Here is a 12051-nt window from a genome sequence, read left to right on the forward strand (position 1 = left end):
ATTCCCACCAGAGGTCCTGGCTGTCCCACACCCCCACCAACACGTGACATCGTCCGTCATTTGAACACTAGCCATCGTGGCGTGTGTGCTAGACCTCATTTCGCTTTCGATTTGCTTTCGATTTGCGCTTTCCTGCGGACTCGTGATGTTGAGCATTTTTCGCGTGCGCTTTTTAGCCATTTATATGTTCTCCTCCGTGACGGGTCTGTTCAGATCTTTGGCCCGTATTCGAATCGGGTCTTTTGTGTTTTTACTACTGAGTTGCAGGAAGGACGTGAGCGTTTTTTATTTAGCTGATTCAATTCACGCTCCTGTGATCCACATAGGAATTTCTCCATTTGCCCTTTTTTTTTTTTTTTTACATTCTTCTCTCTTTCTCATCTCTCTGCCACCTCAGCAGACTTTGTCCCTTTGGGGAAAAGAAGGTACATTTTTACACTTCCTGTGGAGTAAGCTACCCAACATGGTGGCTGCTAGTCCCACGAACCCATAAGTTTAAATAAACTAAGATAAATTAAAATTGAAAATAAATTTAAATTAGCCGTGTTTCAAGCGCTCTCTAGTCACCCAAGGCTGGTGGCTGCCCTGTCGGCTACACAGACAGGCACCATTGCTGTTATCGTAGAAAGTTCCAGACGTATCTACGGGAAAACCAAGCTGTCTCTGGCAGTACTGCCTGCCTTTCCTAAGATCACACAGGTGTGTCATCCTGCCTCCCCCCTGGGGATGAGGAAAGGAAGAAACGAAGGAGAGGTAGGAATGAGGAAGAAACACGAACCGTAATAATAATTGTCTGGCACTTTCGAAGTACTCATTACATTCAAAATACACACATAACTGCCATCTGATGAGTATTTACTGCGTGCCAAGTACTTTCTCGTCTGCGGTTATCCGACGAGTGTTTATTCCCGCGGAAACAGGAGGAGCGAGAGAGAAAGACACTCTAGCCGAGCTGCTTCTCGTCCGAGTAGCAGAGGGATTAACCCTTTCGACTCCACACGCCATCTTGGAAGGAAATCTCTCCAAATCGAGCCGGGCACATGCTGAACCGGGCTCACTCTCGCCCCTGTAGTTCCCCTCCCTGTGTGTCCAGTTGCCTCGCTTAGGGAACAGAGCATCACTGCCCAACCCCCACGGATGGGCCCTCCTGCACCCCCCCATCCGTGCCCCAAACCCTTCTCTCCACGCCCGTGCCCACAATCCCAACTCCAGCCTCTTCCTCTCTCCCCTGCCCACTCCCACATGGCCCCAGAGGGTCTTTCTGTACCCAGAGCCGATCCTGCCCACCCTCCTTGCTCACAGCCCTTGCACTGTTCCTAAGACGGCATCCCAGCCTTGGGTTTGGCATCGAAGTTACTTTCTTCCATCTCTGAGTAAGCAGCGCTCTCTTTACCCAGAATTCCCTCCCCGTCTCTCCTTGGCGAACTCCTACTCATCCTTCAACACCCAACTCAAACAGCCCCTGTTCTGGGAAGCCTTCTCTGACTCTCTAGGACAGACCAGTACATGGCCTCTGAGCCCCTGCAGTACCCTGCAAGACTGGTCGCCTATCCATCTCTCTCAACTGTGAGAGCCTCCCGGTCTTCCCCATGAGAGCGCGACCTCCCAGAGAGGAAAAGTGTCACTCGTCTTCGTCACCACAACATCTTGGCCAGGGCCGGGCACACAATACGTGCTCCGTAAGTGTGTGTTGGAAAACCTGGTAAACGGTAGTTGACATCAAATGAACTCCGTGGGAAAAAATCGGAAGTTCACAGGGAAGCCCCTAGGAAGGCAGTGTCTTCAGCACGTCAAAGCTAATATGATCAGTAACGAGACCCTCTGTCATCGTGAGTCTCCTGATGTCTCGCACCGAGGACGTGGCATCGCTTCCGTGGCCTTCCTGCCCCAAGTGCATGACCTGGATCCAATCATTAGGACAACGTCAGACAAACCCAAACCGAAAGCCATGCAGCCAATAAATGGCCGGTGCTTCTCCACTTTGCCAGTGTAGAAACGGGCTCGAAGACGACAGGAAAGCATTGTCCCCCGGTTCTGGAGTCCACAGGCCGGAAGTCAGGGTGTCAGCAGGACCACGGTCCCCACGAGACCTGGAGGACGGAACCTTCCCGGCCTCTCCCGAGCCTCTGACGGCTGCCGACGAGCTCTGGTGTTTCTAGCTTGCAGCTGCAACGCCCTGGTCTCTACTGTCGTTGTCACATGGCATCATCCCCCTGCATCTCTGCGTCTTCACACAGTGTTCCTTTTGTGAGGACACGGGTCATGTTGGATTAGGGGCCACCCTGCTCTGGCGAGACCTCATCCTAACTAACTCCGCCTGCAATGACCCTGTTCCCAAATCGGGTCACCTTCTGAGGCGCTAGGGGTTAGGACTTCGACATATCTTTTGGGGGAGGGGGCCCACAGTTTAACCGTCGAACACAAGCTAATGAAAAACACGAAGCAGAGAAGGGAGACAGGAAGTGGTGGGCTGAGCGGCTGCTCCCTCCGATCCGGTGGCCTGGGAGGGGACACTCGAGTCATAGGCTGAAGGAGAGGCGTTGACAACGAATGTGAATTTCATCACCTGGTGTTTATGACATTCCCCTCGCCATCTCAGTCTAATAGTTTTTTTTTCCTGCTCATTTCCTGGTTTGAAACCGGTGAGATTAGTAGGAGTAAGTCATGGAGGTGGGGTTCTCCTGAGGATCTGAGAACTTTTCCACCACGTCGGTTTCACTCCGTCAGCGGCTCTGAGAAACCCCAACAGCTGTGAGGCCGAGAAACCGTCAGGTCCCTTCTTCCGGCCAGAGGTTGGAGGCCTCCGGTGTGTGCCAGCTGCTGCGCCAAGTCTCACACTGTCACGGCCAACACCCCTGCCAGCTTTATTTAGAATAACATGCTCACAAAAGAGGGGCTCCCATGCTAAGTGTACAGCCAGTGATTTATCACAAAGCGAGCACGTTTATGAAGCCAGATTTAAAAAGAAGAACACCCCAGCACCGCCCCCCAAAATCATCACCCTTGTGTCCTAACGGTCACCAGTAGCTTCACTTCTAACACCGTAGATTCGTCCTTTTCATTCCAACAGATATTCACGGGGGTCTCTGTCCTGGGCCGTGTATTCTCATCCCGTATGGCGGTGGTGGCGGGGGTGCGGGGGAGGGGGGGAGGCGGGGTCTGCAAACCACAGCCGGGGAGAGGGCAGAACCAGCCTGGTACCTGTTTGGATAAGTAAAGTTTTATTGGGACGCAGCCGCACCATTCATCAGCTGCTGTCGATTGCTGTTTGCATGCCGTTTGCATGCTTTGTGGCAGAGACCCCATGGCCCAGAAAGCCAAATATATTTACTCTCTGGTCCTTAACAGGAAAGGTTTGTCAGCTCCTGCCGGGTGACATTCCGGTGTACAAATATAACAGTATTTATTCACCCAACTGTGAATGGATATTTGTGTAGCTTCCACCTTGGGGTTCTTACAGCAGGGCCCCTAAGAACATTCTAGTACAGGGGTCGTCAAACTTTTCCTGATCACATTAGGTCAGTGATTCTTGACGGAGAGCAATTGTATCATTCAGGGGACACTCGCGATGTCTAGAGACCGTTTGGGCTATTGCCGTGGTCTGAATGTCTGTGTGCCCTTCGAAATTGAAATGTTGAAATCCTGATCCCTGAGGGGAAGGTGTTAGGAGGTGGGACCTTTGGGAGGTGGCCAGGTGGCATGCAGGTGTAGTTCTCATGAATAGGATTAGTGACCTTATGAAAGAGGCCCCACAGAGCTCCGTCACCCCTCCCGCGTGCGGACACAGCCAGGAGTCTGTGACCCGGGAGAGGGCGCTCACCTGACCAGGACAGAGCCCTTACCTGCTCACGCTGGCATTCTGATCTCTGGTTTTCTGGAGTCTCTACCTTCAGAACGTGCTCCCAGTTCTACCACCCCTCACGACCCTGTCTGCCACCACCCTGATCCAGTCCGCCATCACCTCCTGACGCATCTCGTGCCTCCTGGCTGGGCTGTCTGCTTCCATCCAGCCAGCAACCATCCTATTAAAACCTCGGTCAGATCTCATTCTTCCTCCGTTGGGGACGGAGTGTTGGCATCCCTCTGAAACCCACCTGCTGACGCCCTACCCCCCAGTATGATGGTATTGGGAGGGGGCGTCTTTGGCGGTAATTGGGTTTACATGAGGTCGTGAGGTGGGGGGCGTGATGGAATCGGTGTTCGTATAAGAAGAGGAGACAGACCAGAGTCCCACACTCTCCGCCACAGGACGGAGGAAGAAGCCGCCATCTTGCAAGCCAGGGAGAGAGCTGTCACCACCAGTGAGCGCATCCAGTGGCACCTTGCTCTTGGGCTTCTCCGTCTCCAGGCTGTGAGAGGTGAACTGCTGCTGTTTAAGCCGCCCAGTCTGAGACAGCTCCCCAGGCTCCCTCTCAGAGTAAAAGCAGAGCGCTCACCACGAGGCCTGTGAGGCTTTCACCATCCACCCCTCACTTCCTGACCCGGTCTCCCATCTTCGACTCCTCCTTCCCACTCGGTTGCTGGCATTCTTGAAATGCCAGGCACGTCTCTGCCCCAGGGCACTTGCCGTTTGTGCCCTCTGCGCAGAAGGCTCTTCCCCGAGACAACCGCATGACTCAGTCCCTCATCTCCTTCCGGACTTTACCTTCTCATTGAGGCCACCTCTGGCAGAGCCACGGAAATTAGCAACACCCTCTTCGCCTCCGTTCCTGCTTTTTTTTGCTTCTCTTTGATGCGTAAGATCATCTTACAGGTTATATATTTTGTGTTTATTTTATTTAAGGTCCATCTTCCCCGCTTTGAACATAAGCTACGAGGGTCTGTGTCTGTGCTGGCCACTGTTACAGCCTCAGTGTTGAGGACAGTGCCTGGCATACAGTTGGTACACGTGCTATCTCTATGAATGAATGAATGAATGAATGAGTGAGTGAATGAATTCAACAAATATTTCTGCTCTGCTCCTAGAACAAGGGTGGAGGCTGGGCCCAGGAAGCTCAGATATGGCTCCTGCCCCCTGAGAGTTCAATGTCTCGGGGTGGGGAGGGCTGGAGCCCTAAAGAGAAAGAAATCAAAACCGTAACGCAATCTGATAAGGACCGTGGAGAAGAGTTAGGAGGTTGGAGGGGCACACGAAGCCTACGAAAATAAATAGTTGCCTCTTTTTCCAATTCTAATATCGTGATTGGCAAACTATGGCCCGTGGGCCGGCTCTCTGAGCTATTTTTTTTTTTTTTTTCAGCTGTCTGCTTTGTTAAATAAAGTTTTATTGGAACACAGCCGCCTCTGTTCATTAATGCACCGTCAGTGACTGCTTTCTGCTACGACAGAGCCGCGTGGTTGTGACAGAGATTATATGGTCTGCAAAGCCAGAAATATCTCTTATCTGGCCCTTTACAGAAAATGTTTGCCAACCACTTTAATGCAAAAAACCTACATTTTCTGCCATATAGATAGTTTTCCCCCATGTGTTTGGCAATTTAATCTTAACCGTGATCTTCGAGATTATGAATATCCTGTTTTATAGATGAGGAGGTGGAGGTTCAGAGAGGCCAGGGAATTTTTCCAAGGTCACACAGCGAGGGAGGGAGGGGCAGGACACGAAGTACTCTTGGTTTCGCATTTCGCATTTTTCACTTAGTAACACATCTTGAAGAGGGTCCCGTCTGTGACCACGTGCATCTATCACATTCGTTTATCGACAGTCTCCCCGGCGATGAAGATCTAGCCTATTCCCCCTCTGCCATGATGAGTGCCGTGACCAATACCCTCACTCTTCGTTCTCTGAGTGCACGTGTGTGGTCTGAACCAGAACTCGGAGTGGCTGGGTCAGAGGGCGTGCGCCCGGCGGTGACTTTGGCATGGCGCCGAGTTCACCGGGCAGGTAGGTGGGGAAGGAGAGAATGGGGAGGGCATCCCGGGTGGAGGGACCTGCGTGGACAGGTGCATGGAGGTGTGGGTCGGGCTAGGCTGAGTGCTCGAGTCTGCATAAAGGTGACAGGTGATGCGAGGCATGCAAGGGAGAGTATGGCCAGGTGTCTCCAATGCCAGGCTGGGCTCCGTCCCGGAGGCACTAGGGAGCCATGGCGGGGCTGTGAGAGGAGGCGGGGCTGGGGCCAGGGCTGGGGGAGAGGACGGGACCAGGTCTTCTTCATCAGTCAGCGTTTCTACTGGATCAAATGGGATGCCTCTCTCGCTGCTCCCAGCTCACGTTTATGGGACAATGTGTCTATGCCAGGGACTTTACATTCATCATCCCATTTGCCCCTGACAACGGAAGTATTGTTGTAGAGTTAGGTGAGAACTCCGTGGCTCAGGGAGGGAGCTGTCCCCCGGGGCGCACAGCTGGTAAAGAGCCCCAAGCTGGGACTCGGACTCCACAAGTCATTCTTTTCTGTTTGTTTGATTTAACTGTGGTTTTTTGTTTGTTTTTTTTTAAGGCATAATTAACATACCCTAAAATTCACCATTTTAACATGTGCAGTGCATTCAGTGGGTTTGAGTCCCTTCCCGGGGTTGTGTGATCAGCATAGTATCTAGCCCCAGGACAGTTCCATCACCCCAAAAAGAAACTCCACACTCATTAGCGATCGCCTCCCAATATCCCACGCCGGGCAACCGCTGATCTGCTTTCCGCCTGCATAGATCTGCCTGTTCTGGACATTTCATAGGAATGGAATCACACGATCCATGGGCTTTGGTGTCTGGCTTCTTTCACTCAGCATCATGTTCTCGAGGCTCACCCCTGTGGTGGCTAGCGTGTGTCAGCGCTTCATTCCTTTTTATGGCTGCATAATATTCCATCGCATGCACGAGTAGACCACATTTTGTTTACCTGTACTTCAGTCGATGGGCCCTTGGGTTGTTTGCCCCTTCTGGCTGTCGTGGATGGTGCTGCTCTGAACATTCGCGTACACGTTTTTTCGTGAACGCTTTCGATTCTCGTGGATATTTACCGAGAAGTGGAATTTCCAAGTCTTAGGGTAACTCTGTGTTTAACTTTTTGAGGACTTACTGGTCTGCTTCCCAGGTTGGCTGCACATTTCACATCCCCGTCGGCAACGTACGAGGGTTCCGGTGTCTCCACATTCTCATCGATGCTTGTCTGACTTTTGGATTATGACCATCCCGGTGGGCGTGGGGTGGCATTTCACTATGATTCATGTTCGTGTTTCCCTGATGACTAATGGCGTGGTTATCGGCCATTCATACATCTTCTTTGGAGAGATGTCTATTCAAGTTCTTTGCCCATAATTGGGTTATTTAATTTTGAATGGTTAGATAGAAAGCCAGGGAAAGGAGAGCACAGGAATATTGAGAGCCACAGAGACAGGGAGACAGAGACTCAGAGAGAGAAGGAGAGGCAAAAAGGGGGAGAAACAGTGAGGGACCGAGCTCAAGGAAAGACAGGACAGCTGGACTGCAGGAGGGCAGGCGGCCTGTGGTCACCTCACGCCCAGCTCCGTGCTGGGAGAAGAGGTGGGGGGGTAGCTGTTTGCAGAGAAGCCTCCAGGCCTGGTCCGCAGGGCAGGTGACAGAGTCCAGAGGAAACTGGCAGGTGGGTGTGACAGCATTTGGAGCCCCACCCTGTGGGCATGAGAGTCAGTGTATGATGGGAGAAGTGCCCCAGGGGACAAGTCTCAAGGCCTCCCTCTGCCTCCAGGAGACACCCAGGCCCAGGCCAAAGGTGTGTGTGTGCGGGTGTGTGTGAATACTACTTATTCAGTAGATCGCACTGCACGTTATTTTTAAAGCTCTCGTACTGTGAAATGTCACACACGTCCAGAAATGGACATAACACATTATGTGCAAGCGACCAAAGCATCTGTCAGCAGATGAATGGGTAAACACGAGGTCTTTGTATCCAATGGGATACCATTCAGCCTAAAAAAAAGAAGGCAATGCTAACCCGTGCTACAAACGTGGATACGCTCTGAGGACATTCTGCTAAGTGAAATCGGCCGGTCACAGAACCAGAAACCCGCACAAAGCAGGGTTTGGGGGAATTCTATGAGCAAGGAAAAAATCGTAGGGAGCAGCTTCTGTGCCTAGTGAGGGTTAAGGGGGTCCGCACAAAGCAGAATATCGGCCACCGGGGACGGACGAGAGGGAGAAGGTTTCAGTTTTACAAGAAGCAAGAAGCTCTGAGACGCATGCGCGTGACGGTTGCGCAGGGACGTGAATGTACTTAACGCCGCTGCGCAGTCCACTGAAAATACGGTCAGTTTCAAGCTGTGTGTATCTTACCGCAATCTTCAAAAAGGTAAATCAGATCGCGTCACTCGCCCTTACTCTCAGGATAAAGCATATGGATGATTTTTTTTTAAATCATAGTTTGCACCTTAAACGATGACCCTTGAAGGTCAAGAAACGGAACCTGCCACGCTCGTCCCCATCCGGTCGCGGCCCCTCCCCCCTCGCCTGTCCCTCATCGCTTTCCTCATTTCCTTCGTCCATTTATCACCTGAGGATTCAGCCCGGACCCTGTAGCATCACGGGGACGAGGAGCACCCCACAGGGCGCGCGACCGCATTTGCCCCAGGGCCGCGCGGAATTCCCTCGAATGAGTGTGCCCGAGCGCTGGGTTTCCGCTTCTCTTTTTCATGATTCCAAGATTTATAAAGTCACACGTGCAAAACCGCCGATCACATTCACCAGAAGATCAGGGTAACCTCACTCCACGATTCTGCAGCTGTCGATTCAAACTGTTTTGGTCTCGTGGTTGGAAGCGCTCGCCGCTGAGTAAGTGGCAGAGCTCCGTCAGCACGAAGGTGGCGTCTACAGGACATGACATACCCAAGGAACGCTGTGAGGCAGAGCGACGACAGGAAGCTTGTGTCCCCGTGAGGGACACGAAGAGAAGGGTCAGTGTCAGTGCAGGCCCGGTGCTGGGGATCCCGCACGCCGGCGATGTGAAGAGGGTTCACCGTTTAAGAACACCGAAAATATTTTTAAAAACTGTCAAGCTGCAACGCATGAATTTGACACTCAGGGATGAGAAAACTCAGCAAAGCACCTATTAGCTTTGGATAAAGGGACACGAAAATAGGACTGCACTTTTACTAATCTACCAAAAAAACAAACAAAAAAAAAATGTAGTTTATCCAGCGAGTGTCGCGTCCATGGACGTTTGGGTCGTTTTCGGCGTGGGCGTGGTTGTCTGCATCCCCTGGAGACACGTGCTGCTGTCCCTCCGGAGTACACACGGAGCAGGGGTGTGCGTATGGCAGCTTCCTGAGACTCTACCGAAAGTTTTCCAGAGGGGCTGCCCCGCCGTGTCCTCCCACCGCAGTGCGTGAGGACAGGTCACTGTTCCCGCAGCCACGCAGCGTGGCCCTGGGAGGGAGCTGAGAACAGGCCCCGCCCCACCCCACCCCACCCCCGCCGGCGCTGCGGTCACCTCCTCTAATCCCGCCACCTCCCTGGGCCGCAAACCAACGCTCTGCAACCTTCTCCCTGGCATCCTGCGCCCCTGCCTCACGCCAACGCCAAATAGGCCCGTTGGGGTCACCCAGCAGGGCTCCGGGCCAGACCTCACCTTGCCTGCCCCCCACGCACACTCCTGCTTCTGTCTCTACCCACGCGACCCAGAGCAGGTGGCCTGACCCCGCCAAGCGTCAGTTTCCACATCTGTCAAACGGGGATGAAAACAGTGGTGTGTGGATTAAATGTACCAAGCCGTTCGGTGACTCACCACTTTATGTCGATTACTTCACAAGGTCCCCGGAACACTGAAGATATCTTTTGACAGTGGCAATGCATGCATAAAGCAATTAGGTCTCCTCTTCATAACATAGCGTAGTGGCCAAGAGTATGAACTTGGCAGCCAGACTGTCTGGGTTCAGATCCCGGCTCGCCAATAACCAGCCATGCCACCTTAGATGAGTTACCTGACATCTCTCGTGCACAGTGTCCCTGCTTATCAATGGGGGTCAAACCAGTCCCGGCCCCCACGGAGCTATTGTGAGGTTAACTGAGTTGACGCGTGTAAAGCGCTTAGGACATATAGTAAGGGCTCGATAAATGTTAGGTGTTGTTAGCTTACCTCATGGGGTCGTGAGAATTACTTGAATTAACACATGCTCAAGGGGGAGAGCAGATTTGGGGGGCAGCTGGCAGTCTCCACCACATTTCCCATAATGCTCCTGAGATAATAGGACACGGCTGCTGGCTTTGGGTGGCCAAACGCACACGCCACCATTCCACCGCATGACTGTGGGCAGTGGTTTCATCCAAATTCTTAAAAAGGTGGAAACTAACTCTCTCTTCCTTTGAATGTGAGCCAGGCTCGATGGCTTGCTCTTAACGGGTAAAATCTGCTGGAAGCGATGGCGTGTGGCCTCCGAGGTCAGGTCCCAGGGACGTAGCTCCTTCCTGCTGGCCTTCTCTTGGAATGTTTACTCTGGGGAAGCCACCGCTACATCTCGTGGACCTTTAAGGAGCCTGTGAAGAGGCCCAAACGGCAAGGACTTGGGGCTTCTGCCAAGAGCCAGTGCCGCCTGCCAGGGTGCCACGCTGGAATCAGGTTCTCCAGCCCCAGTCTCGCCTTCCGATGACCGCTGCCCAGCTGACATCACGAGACTCTGAGCCAGAACTGTCCAGCTAAGTCACTTTCTGATTCCTGACCCACGGAAAGCGGGAGGTAACAAACGCTTATTGTTCTCAGGCACTGTGTTTCAGAGCTATTTGTTACGCAGCCGTAGGTGACTGTGGCATCGCCCCCACCATGATGTCATGAGGGAACTTCTCTGAGGGACTTGTTCTCTCTGAGCCAGGCCCAGGCTCGAGGAACAGGCTGGCTCAGCTCTCAGGCCCCTAAGTTTAATGAGACCTTCAAGTCGGTCATTTAAGCCCCTCACAAATATTCCGACTCTTGGTCCTTCTGGATGCGTGAAGGATCATCTTCCCCAGTCGCACGTGACTCAATGTGGCCAGCGAGCAGGTGTCACACGTGAATAGAATCATTTAAGAATGACTGTGGGGTTTCTTCTTTTTTCCCTCTCTGCCAGAGTCCTGACGGGCCAATCGTAATGACACGAACAAAAAATAAATTTGTTGTTTAAGCCACCGAGATATTGGGACTGTCTGTTACAGTAGCATAACCTGGCCCATCCTGACTAACACAGGCATCTTCACATCTCCTCCCCCTCGGCGGGACGCAGAAATCCCCACGTTCACATCCAAATCTATTATTTCCTCTTTCTTGACTGTCTCTCCCCTCCCAAGCTCGGTGGGCCCCTCCTTTCCTTTCCATTTTCAATAACCTCAGGTGCAGAAGATCAAATAGATCATAGTTTTCAGTTCGTAAAACTCATACGAATAGCCAGCAGCTGGACACCGTTTGCTGTGTCCTGTTCTAAACTCTTCGCACATTTCACATTTTTTAATCCTTGGGACAGCCTATAATGTCAAGACTCCTGTCATCCCATTTTATGGACAAGGCAAGCTGAGGCACAGAGAAGTTGCTTAATTTGCCTGAGGTCGCCCAATAATGAAGTGACAGAGCTTAACGAATAATTCATGTATTCACACTCGGGCAGCCTGACCTCAGTGGCACCCTTAAGGGCCCGGTTCACACCGTTAGTCTTATCACTCGTTTGCTCCCCTTTGCCTACTCTTTCTTCCTTCCCTGCCATCCCGTTTGTTGTGTGTCTTTTTGTTCGTAGGTGTTCGTACACACTGCATATTTTCGTTTGAAAACGTTAAACTTATGTCAATAGTATTGGGTCGTAGGTCTCACTCCGTTTCTGCCTTTTTTCACCCAGATCGATTCTTGTCGCTGGGCGCACAGCCTAGTGTGTCGCTTGCCACGGCTGCGGAATCCTGGCGCTGGACACCCAGGGGCAAGCAAGCACCTTCTACTCCCCAGGGTTGCCTTGGACCCTGCCGCCACCACCGCCACTGTGATGGGCATCCTTGTGCCCAGGGGCAGCGGGGAGAGGGTGAGACCGTCTTCAGCCACTTCCTCAAAGGGAGGGGAATTGCCAGGCTGCGAACTCTGCAGATACTTAACTCAGCTGTGTTTTCCCAAATGGCACTTCGACGCGGTTGCAT

Source organism: Pteropus medius, unplaced genomic scaffold (assembly GCF_902729225.1).
Source record: "Pteropus medius unplaced genomic scaffold, Ma_sr-lr_union100, whole genome shotgun sequence".
Taxonomy (NCBI): Eukaryota; Metazoa; Chordata; class Mammalia; order Chiroptera; family Pteropodidae; genus Pteropus; species Pteropus medius.